General features: G+C 43.7%; 1 pseudogene; it reads left to right on the top strand.

Annotated features, from left to right (window-relative positions):
- The first annotated feature begins 7,682 nt into the window (after positions 1–7,682).
- On the top strand, positions 7,683–7,837 carry LOC115029930 (annotated as a pseudogene).
- Positions 7,838–11,035: the final 3,198 nt, after the last annotated feature.

Below are 11,035 nucleotides of genomic sequence, written 5' to 3'. Positions count from 1 at the left end.
TCCTTTCCTTTCCTTTCCTTTCCTTTCCTTTCCTTTCCTTTCCTTTCTTTCTTTCTTTCTTTCTTTCTTTCTTTCTTTCTTTCTTTCTTTCTCTCTCCCTTCCTCCCTCCCTCCCTCCCTCCCTCCCTCCCTCCTTCCTTCCTTCCTTCCTTCCTTCCTTCCTTCCTTCCTTTCTTCTCCTTTCTTTCTTCTCATGTATTGCCTAATTTCAGGGATTTTCACTATGTCAATAGAAATAGACTAATACACTCCAACAGAAGATGATAATGCACTCAAGGCCTTTGGATTAGGCACAGACCCCTGCCCTTTTCCAATGCTCAGGTCTTGGTAGAAGTCGATGATGTCTTTATTTCAATTCATGTAGTTGGAACCCAGAAATTTGGAATGGGGTGGAATACTTTGACTTCTATAGGTGGTTGTAACTCTCTTCCAGCTCTCAGAAGCCATTAACTTGGTGGCAGTCAGGGTCCTGAAGTTCCTTAAAGTCACATGTTATCTGGCTGTCCTACATAGCAAACTCAGGCACTCCAAAGACCAAAGGCCAGCCAGTTTCTGGGACTCAGCCACAAGCTCTAAAGGAAATACTGAAGAGATAGCAATGACCACAGGCATGGATTTGAAGTCTGTAAAGGGCATGGTTTGAAAAGAATGAGATCTGAATTCAAAGTACACAAACATCTATAGCCAATCTTAGCACATGCAAGCTAAGAGAAGCTCTCAGCGTGGGGCTGACCCTGCTCATTCTAATAGATATCTAATAGACATTGGCTTCTCTTTGGGATGCACATGGAGCCTGACCTGCACCCAGAGCTGTGTGCTGGTAAACAGACAGACACTGGCCCCAGTTGGATGACACTAAATCTAATGCTTGATGGCTTTCTTTCTGTTTGTTTCAATCACATTAAACTCTGAATATTTTAACAAAAGTGTTTCCCAAGAGCAATTCATCTATTTTTTTATATTTGTAGGCCAATGCACATGCTCCAGTCAACTCATTCTCCTGACCCTGAAACACGGGCTTGTGAAAGCAGAGAGAGTCATCCGGGGAAGGAATGGCCGAAGCAGGACCACTTTAGACCCATTTCTGGCTTGGACCTTTGGCGTTTTAAGCCGTCTTCACTGTGAAAGATCACAGTATAAGTAGCTTTAATAGCAATTATGAACTAAATGTTATACATGTCTGCTCTGCTTTTTGGGTGGTATATATTCTGTATTTCTCTGGCTGGTCAGCAGCAGAAATGTATTTAATTGCCAGAGAAGGCCAGGTTTGCCAATACCCTCTCACTATGATACTATGGAATAAGCTTATTTCAAAGTTCAGCTTTCATGGAGTGGAGTGCTTGAAGAAAAAGCTATCTTGTCTCTTTCTCTTTTTTGTTATCTGGAGAAAAAAAACCCAATCATTTTACATATTTTTTTCTTTTAAATCTTGTTACAAGTAGGGAGCAAGAAGTAGGAAACAAGAATCAGTAGATAAGGGCGGAAGAGATGACTGTGCAGCTAAGAGCACACCCCAGGTTCGAATCCTGGTACCCAGGTTATGTGGACACAACCATGTGTAACTCCAGCTCAAAGAGATCCAACACCATCTTACAGCTTCTGAGGTAATGGTGTCCATGTAAAGCCACTCACAAATAGGCAGACAGACACACACACACTTAAAAATAGTAAAATAAAAAATTTGAAAAAGAAAAAAAAAGAAATTTCTTAAGAAAGCCGATGGGATTTTGTACAGGCCAGCATCGAGTAGACGATCTAGAGCCCCAGAAAATTTGGTATGGCCTTTGGATATCTCTTTAATATCCATTTACAATACTGTGAATTAGTTCGGCAAACTTCCCCCTGAGATTGTATTTTATCTGGCTTGAAAATATAAAAAGTGTGAAAATGTCAGTCACCTCGGCTAGGAGGGGAATGGAGTGATCTAGCAGGGGAGGCAGTGAAAGGGAGGGGTCTGGAGGAGAAACTGCACACTTTACAAGTGTGCCAAGGGTTTGTCCTGGCTGGCAAGGTGCTAGGTGATGGGCAAAGCTGAGGCAGGCTGGAGGCCAGAGGAGTAGGGCCTCTACCTCTTAATACAAAGATTAATATCAGCACAAAACCAAAACCAGACCGCACACAGTTGTGACTGACTTGAGGAACCCGTCACCAAGCAGGGCCACAGAGCGCCCAAACCTTTCCATCCCATGGCGTTTTCCTTTTTGTATTTTTCTTTTCAGCTAACGAAAAACAGCCTATCATGGAAACAGTGGGGCATAGTAGGACGGCTGAGACAGGAGGATTTGGAGAGGCCAGTGTGGGCTTTATAGTGAGACCCTGTGAAATATGAACACTTTTATTAATATAATCAGAAGGAGGAGGAGAAGGAGGGGAGCAGAAGGAGATGAAGAGGCAAAATAAAAAAAAGAATTAAAAAGAGCAGCATGTAAGCAAAGTGAGAGACTCTCAATCATTGCACCTATTAGCAGGAACTGCTGACCTCATAGCTCTGCTGACCTCATAGCTCTGCTGACCTCATAGCTCTGCTGACCTCATTCCTCTGCTGACATCATACCTCTGCTGACATCATAATTCAGCAGCCCCTTTCCACTGCTAACCCCACCCTGTCCTTCTGTAGAGACTTTCTGTGAGTCTGAGTGCACTCAGAGATGTAATCCATGATGTAAGATGATACTTAGCCTGCTGGAGTTTTAGCCTTTTGCTCCTCTCCCGGTGGGTGTGAAGGAGCAGGAATGGCCTCTGGTTTAGAAAATGGATTGGAGTGTGCTGGAGGAAGCTGCATCTGTCAGCTGGGGTTTAGGGTGGGGCGGGGATCACAGATCTCCTGTCCTTGGGAGGATAGTAAGCATTGATGTTCCTGTGCAGGGGTAGGACCGAGTGTTGTTTCCTGGCCCACTCTGGTCCAGAGGCCTGATCTTAGTGCTTGGGTGACAGGAACCTGAGGTCTCTGAGAGAGCCCAGAGACGGAGGGTGAAACCAAATAGCACTGGTCTTAAGGAAAAAAGTGGTTGATATCTCATACTTTAAAAAAAATGTATTATCTGAACACCTATATTTAATTTGTGGGTGTTCTGGTCCTTTAAAATTGCCCCAGTTAACAAATCCTAAATATGCTATCAGTCTCCCGAGCACACAACAGATCATAATGCTTAAACACGGATCACCGCCTGCCCAACTTGTTGGCTATGTTTACTTGTGTTTTGGCCTTTTGTCTTAGTCATACAAGGTCGATACTATTATCTGGTTAATTAAAAAAAATTAATACAGGGCCTCAATACATCACTGAGGCTGGCCTTGGTCTCATGATCTCTTGTTCAGCTTCCTGAGTACTGGAATTACAGATGTGTCCATGTGTGTTTCACACGGCGAGTGCTTATTTATATCGGCCCATACATTTACCCCTGTGTTTATAGTCATAAGCGTCTGTTCTTTCCCCTGTTACTTTGCTATTCATTTTTCAGTGCTTTACTTATTCCTGGTTGTTTTTAGGAATTGATTTTGTCTGTTTCAGAAACTTTCTTAGGGTTTCCCTTAGTGAGGATCTGACGGTGGTGTCGTCTCCTTTCTCCGTTTTCTCTTTTAATGTGCTCAGAATTGTCTTATTTCCACTTGGCTTTTGGCGGGTAGATTGTCTGGTTCTGGGGTTGTAAGCTGGGTATTGTTTCAGTGTAGCTTCTTGTTCTGTCCTCATTCTTGCTCTCAGTCGTTAGCCATCATTTGGTCATTCCTTCAGGTGAATGCTCTTTTCTTACTGCCTATCATATATATTTTTCCTTTGGAGTTTTTCCTTTATACCACAATGATGTGCTTATTATAGACATTCTGATTTTGAGGATTGATACTTTTCAACAGTTCTAGGAAACCTCCAGCAAAGATCCCTTCTTCCATATTCTCTATGTCTCTGGAGCTCTGGTAGAAGTCTACCTCATGCCTTGAAAACTCCTTTCCTGTTATGACTTCTGGCTAGCTTTTTAAGATTTGTTTTCTAATCTAATAAATCTTTCTTTAACTGCATTTAAACTTCTACTTTAGCAATTAATTAAACTTTCAATTATATATATATACATATATGTATATATACATATATGTACACAATCTGGGATATCTCTTGTATTCTTCTAAATTTATGCAGCTGTATTTAGTGCCTTATGTTGTTTGCAGAAATTTCTAAGCATCTCTTTTGAGTTATACTTATGAATAACATAGTTAGGATACAATTACTGATCAATGAATGTCAACTGACGACATCATCTGACATCTTTTCTGGATGGTGATTTGTTGTCAGTCTGACAGTTCTTTTCAGGAGTATTTTGTGATCTTTGACTGAAAGTTGGACATTTTATTTGAAACTTGAAGTTTTATCTGTTGGGAATTCTTTGCAAAGTCATAATCCTCTAAGAGGGACTTGCATTACTCCATTTAAAAAAATTAGCATCTATTAATTGTATAAAATAATAGGGTTTGTTTTGATGCTTTCATCCACATCTAATGTACTTGCTATTTGTCCCAGTTTGATCGTATTTACCTCAACTATGACCTTTTTCCTCTTCTCCCTTTTAGGACTTGCATTTTTGTTGCTAGTCGCCTGACCTTGCTCTGAATCGAAATCATTTTAAAAACAGCGCTACAGAAGTACCATGCACATGCCATAAATCCAACCCATTCAAAGTGTATATATAATTCAATCCTCAGTGTTGACCTACCGCCATCATGGTCTGTCTTCAAGTTTTTCTGTAACTTCTGAAGGTCCCCTTGTCTAGTTGTGGTCATTAAGTGTTTTCACCCCTTGGCTCCAAGAATTCACGAGTCTGCTCACTTCTTACATAGATTTATTGTTTTGGATATCTCATACAAATAAAATCATATAATATGTAGTTAAGATTTTAATTTTTCTTACTTTTTGCATTTGGCCTTTTAAAAATATTTTAATGAGTTTAAGGTTTATCTGTGTTCTCAGGATCATTTTATGTTCAAATCTGAAACTTATTGGGCTGTATAAGTAGCACAAATTAGGACCCAAATCTTGTATAAGGCCTAGATTTTATATACATCCCCCCCATCTAATCATAAGTATAAATAGACAAACAAATAATCACATTTTGCAATAAAGTAGTAGATAATGGGGGACTATTATCAGTCCACATTTTATTACTGGATATCAAAAGTTTTAGATTTATGTTCATTGGAAAAATAGCAACATGACCCAAAGCATGGAAAAGGAAGCCCTGGTGTGTTGGCATCAGCTTTAATCTGTGGAGGCAGAGGCAGGGGCATTACAAATATCCTCACTTAAAAGTGAGCTCAAGGTCAGTCTGACAATGAAAATAGCACTAAGATGGAGACATCAGGAAACAGAAAGACAACGCCATAGAGGAAGGTAAGAAGTTATACACAGACCTTGCATCTCTCTCTCTCTCTCCATCTATGTATCTATCATCTATGTATCTATCTATGTATCTATCTATGTATCTATGTATCTATGCATCTATCTATGTATCTATGTATCTATCTATCATCTGCCTATCATCTATGTATGTATGTATGTATCTATCTATCATCTACCTATCATCTACCTATGTATGTATGTATGTATGTATGTATGTATGTATGTATCTATCTATCCATCTATCTATCTATCTATCTATCTATCTATCTATCTATCTATCTATCTAACTATCATCTATATTTTCTTTTATGAGGACTTACATCCAAAGACAGAAGAAATATTTTTTTGAATTTACCCTTGCAAAGCATTTGAAAGTTCCCCATTGATAAACAGCATGGCCACTCTGCACACTTGCCAGGGCTTGAGTCAGTGTGTATGTGTTGAGGGATGTTGACTGACCTTCTTCTTTTTGTCTTCCTATTTGCCTGGCTTCCCCTTTGTGTGGTTGCCCTTGTGACTGAGGATGGGTTTAGGGTAAATGCCCTGTGGTAGACTCTGTACTTGCATGGTTTCTCACTGTGATGCACTGGTTACCCTGGAGGTATGAGGACTGCATGGCCTCCTTCTTGCAGGCACAGCACTAAAGGGATCCTGCTGTCGTGTCTGTCCTCTGGTGAATGATAAACTCAAATGTATGAAGAAAGCCCCCTTTACACCTAATACCTCCACATAGTGCCTGTCTTCCCAGTTCTTGGGTCTTAATGGTCCAGCTGACTGCAGCCCATCTTGTTCTGGGGATTTCTGGCTGTCCAAATGCATGGTTTCTCCTTAGAAACTTCAGCTACTTTTCACCTCTTTCTCTGGTGGCCTGAGAGGGAGAAGGAGGAGGGCGCAACTGGGGGTGATGTGACCTCAGACAGGTGAGTGCTTCAAGAATAAACTCAGGAAACAGGCTTCAGGGAGACAGCTCATTTAATTGGTGGTGGTGGTAGGGACACAAAGGCCTTTTACACATTTGGGTGTGAGTAAGGGCTTTTGGTTGGGGCCAGGGTACTAAGAATGCCTCATTTGCATAAGGAGGAATCCCAGGTGCATACTGAACATGACCTTATATGGAGAGGGGAGTTCAACCTGGCTGTCACTATGTAACCTCCTCTGGGGTGGGCAAAGGTGGGGGAGGGGTGGTGGTTCAGGACTATATGCACTGGGATATGCAGGCCCCGGGATAGGGGAGGGAGTGGTCCTCCTCTAACCATTCTTGAGATGAGATTTTTGGGGGTGGACACAAATCGATTCCACTCCTACTCTGCATGAGCCCCTCCCAGCTCCATGGTTCCCTGGCCCCATAGCCCCAGGCTATAATGAACTCTATGGTTCTTTGCCAACAGCTGTTGGCAACAGGTTCTCTTTCCTAGAGTGCAGGTCAGACACCAGCCACTAGGCCCTGAAGGTGCAGCTGAGTCTCCCCAGATCCTGAATGGACTCTGAGCTCTCTGAGGAAATGCATGATCTCGTTGTCTTGGGTGCTAGGATATTACAGATGGCGACTGCTTTGACCTCAGGCTGCGAACCTTGATCAAGTGTGAATGTCTTGCTTATAGCCGTATACAGGGAAAAGTTTCCCCACAGTTTCTGACAAGTCATAGAATGTGATGCTTAATCGATGCCTGGCTGGACAGGTGTGCCCCACTTCCTCACAAGGTTCTCTCCAGTCTTCTTGTCTGAGGGTGTGGGACCCTCTCTTAAAGGCAAAAAAACAAAAAACAAAAACCCAAAAAAACCACCATTAAGATCCTCGGTTTTGTCTTATCTTATTATCTTTTCATGTTCACTGGTGTTCTGCATGCATGTCTGCGTGAGAATGCCGGATCCTCTGGAATTGAAGTTATAGACAGTTGTGAGTTCCCATGTGGGTGCTGGGAATTGAACTTGGGGCCTCTGGAAAAGCAGCTGGTGCTCTTAACCGCTGAACCATCTCTCCAGCCCTCCCCATATCTTTTGCCTTTGCTTATTTTTAATGATTATGCTAGCTCAGCGATGCAATATATGTATACTGGGCGTGCCCTGTAATCCAGCCAGTATTCTGGAGGTTAATGCAGGAGGATTGCTAGTTCAAGGGCAGCCGTGGCTGTACAGCAAGACTCTGTCTGCTATTTCAAAAAGAGGCTACGTTCCCAACGTTTTATAGGAAGAGGTTCTTTAGGGTGTTGTACACAACACATACTGCCAGAAAGAGAAGGGTGAGACACGCCTCTTACAAGGGTCACTCGATCACTTGTTTGCATCTTAGGCAGGTATTGCTTCTCGGCCTTTTGGCTAAGATCAAGTGTAGATTTTAGGCAGGTGGAAGATGAGGGGACTCTTTTTGTTGTGTCCAGGAGGTTATTCCAGCCTTGGCTGCTACATCTTCCCCACCGGCACGTTCTGAGCTGGGTGCTGCTTGTGAACCACCTCATTCAGTGGTAGCTTGCAGGTATGCCTGCCCTCACTCTTTTGTACAATTTTACCAACCCCTTTCCATACCTGGTGGGTCAGTGAAGCCAGCTACCCGGAATCGCCAAGGTCTCTGTTCAGCGTCAGTCCTGTCAGTGTTTATATGTGGAATGGAAAGGGATCAAACACAGTAAGTAGAAAACTGAAGTCCAGAGAGACCGAGTGACTGCTGACTGTCTCTGAGAGCAAGAACTTGAACTCAGGTCCTAGCCTCTCTGGTATGCTGTGCTATAGGTAGAAGATCCCCACCTATAGTTCACTTCATTCATAGGGAAAAGCATACTCATGATTATTAAACAAACTTAAATTCCACAGCAGGTCTAGAGATGATGAAGCCGTTCCGCACCCTGTTGGTGACTAGGAACCTGGAGTGGGGAGAGGGTGGCTTTGGCGTCTCCTTGTCATAGGAAGAAAGTTCTGGAGAGTCTGTGGATTTCCTCATCTTTGGTCTGATTGTCTGTCCCTCCCACCTGTTGTTCTGTAAGAGTCCCAGCTGACTAAAACAAGCAAACCAAACCAACAAAACCTCAAGTCACTGCTCAATGTTTCTGCTTTTAACCGACACAAATCACCGCGCAGGAAATGCCCCTCCTCAGCCTGATGGGAATGGCCCGCTGGTTGATTGCTTAGCTGGCAGAGAGGGAGTGGGGGGAGCCCATTCTTAATCCTCCTGCCTCAGCTTCTTGTCAATGGGCTTTTTATCTCCTTTTGGGGGACAGATAACGTCACTAATGTACCGTCTATCAGTTTGAAAAGAAAATCACACAAGCACTGTTTAGTGTGAAACTCTTGGTGACCCAAAATACTGTTAGATGCATGTTCTGGTGTTTGCACTGACAGGTTCCAAGTCCCGAGAAGTTATATCTGAGCCCTACACCGTATGGAGCTGGAAGGGTCCTCAACAGTGCCTGCAGAAGCTTGTAGAGAGAGGACAGTGGGACAGAGAGGCGTGACTTAGTCACTTGCATTTGAAATTGAGGCCATCACAGACAGTACCTGTACACCCCCCACACCCGTCCCCTTTCTGGTGACATTATCTGGCAGTGTTTGGGAACTGGCTGGAGCTGCATCTGTGTTGGTGCACATATGGTCTCTTGCTGAGGACAAAAAGACAGTCTTATGAACCCCAGAGAGAACGGGGTCACAAATGCAGGAAAAGTCACAACCAGAGAGCCAGCCGTTGGACTGAATACAAGATTTAAAAAGTTTATGAGAAATGCAGTGACATTGGTTGTGGTGGCACACACCTTTAGTTGCAGCACTCGGGAGACGGAGATAGGCTGAAGAGATCAAAGGCAGCCTGGTTTAGATAGCGAACTCCAGGGTTTATTGACCTTGTCTTCAAAGAGCTGCAATGGAAGTTCTGTGCCTCTTTCTGATTTTGTTTTCTAGAAATACCTTCAGGGGAAAAAATCAGATTTTTGTTCTTGTTGACATATATGCATATATGTGCATAAATATGCATATGTGTATATCATGCACACATATGAACACACACCACATACCACACACACACATACACACGTCATCATGGATTAAAAAATATCCAGTGCAATACCCACACCCTTCCTTTATCCTAAGGAACGAGCCCCCAGGGGATGGTTTGCATGCAGCTGGGACCCTAACTAAGAAGCTGTGCATAGATAATTGGATGAAGCTTGACTCTTTTCCTGAAGCTTTGGGGAAAAGCTGGGCCCAGAATCATGACAGAGTGTTCTTTAGGCCGCAGATGTTTGAAGCTGCAGCTCGGGGCATCCACAGGAGTTTTCTGCAGCAGCCTTCAAGGCCACCCTATCCAGGAGGTGCTGAGTTGGCACTTTTTTCTGTCGTACATAACTAAGAAATGTACATTTGCCCATGGGTGTAGCAGTGAAGATCACAGCCAATGATGGGAGCCGTTTTCAAGGCTCAGGGCCTGACTTGGCTTGCGCTTGCTCCCCTCCATTTCAGACTTTAAAGCAAGTGAGAGGAAAGCCCCCTGAAGGCCTCAGATTGTCAGCAGTGGTGTGGCCATCTTACTCAAACTGCACCCACACTAACTGCTCAGGATACACCCCCACACACCCCCACACACACCCCTGCTTGCTTATCCATTCCAGGTACCTAAGTAGCTCCTTGCAGCTGGGAGGGAGGTGCTGAGGGCTTCAGGCCCTGGGGAGTAGGACTGACTAATAGAAGTAGGTGTGAAGATGTCTGGCTCTGGTTCCTTGCACAGCTGGCTCTGGTGTTCTGCCTCTCTGCCTGCATGCTAGAGGCACATACGGGTCCAGCGTTTGCTGTCTCGACTTTCCATCCTTCCCTCCTTGCCTGATTCCCTGTGTCTCTTCCCTTCTTCCTGGGAAACTATCTGCTCTTAAGCTCTGTTTCAGGGAGAATCCAAACAAAGTGCACAGGGCTGTATTCTCTTAATTGAGCATTCTCTAAATGCAACAACAACAATAACATTTATTTTTAATTTTATGTGTATGGGTATTTTGCTTGCATGTATGTCTCTGCCTTTGGAAGCCAGAAGAGGGCAATGGATCCCTGAGGCTGGAGTTACAGGCAGTTGTGAGCTGCTATGTGATTCCTGGGACTTGAACCTGGGTCCTCAGGAAGAGCAGCCAGTGCTCTTAACCAGTGAGCCATCTCTCTGGACCATTAATTGGACATTCTTTGTGACATCTGATTCCTATTGATTTGGCCAAGATTTAAAGTGTATTGAAGCTGAAAGTACAGAAGCCACCACCCAGTGGTACATTTCCCAGAAGGCAATGGGGTGGTGGTGATGGTGGTTGGGCTGCACAACTAAGTGGTTAGAGATAGGCATTTGGTCAAGCTGGTGTTCCTCAGCTCCCGTGACTCACTCTCTTGGGCACCCATCAACTTCTATTTGAGCAAAGCGTCCTGCTTTCAGGGTCATAGCCTGAAAAAAAACCCTCTGATTTCATTTTTCCTCTGCTAAACAAGGCTTTAGTTAAATCAACACCCCATTTGTTGCATTTTTAGTGTGGACAATCAAACTGAGGAGCTCACACAGGCAAAGCCAGCTCTCTTCCATTGGACTATACACTCCTGGCCCCTTCTTCCCAAATCTTTAGTGATAGTGCCTTGGCCTGAAAGATCATGGTATATATATATGTTTACCTGGCTAGATAGTCAGTACTACTGAGTAGC

Source organism: Mus caroli, chromosome 18 (genome assembly GCF_900094665.2).
Source record: "Mus caroli chromosome 18, CAROLI_EIJ_v1.1, whole genome shotgun sequence".
Classification (NCBI taxonomy): domain Eukaryota; kingdom Metazoa; phylum Chordata; class Mammalia; order Rodentia; family Muridae; genus Mus; species Mus caroli.
This window is presented reverse-complemented; position numbering and strand designations above follow the sequence as displayed.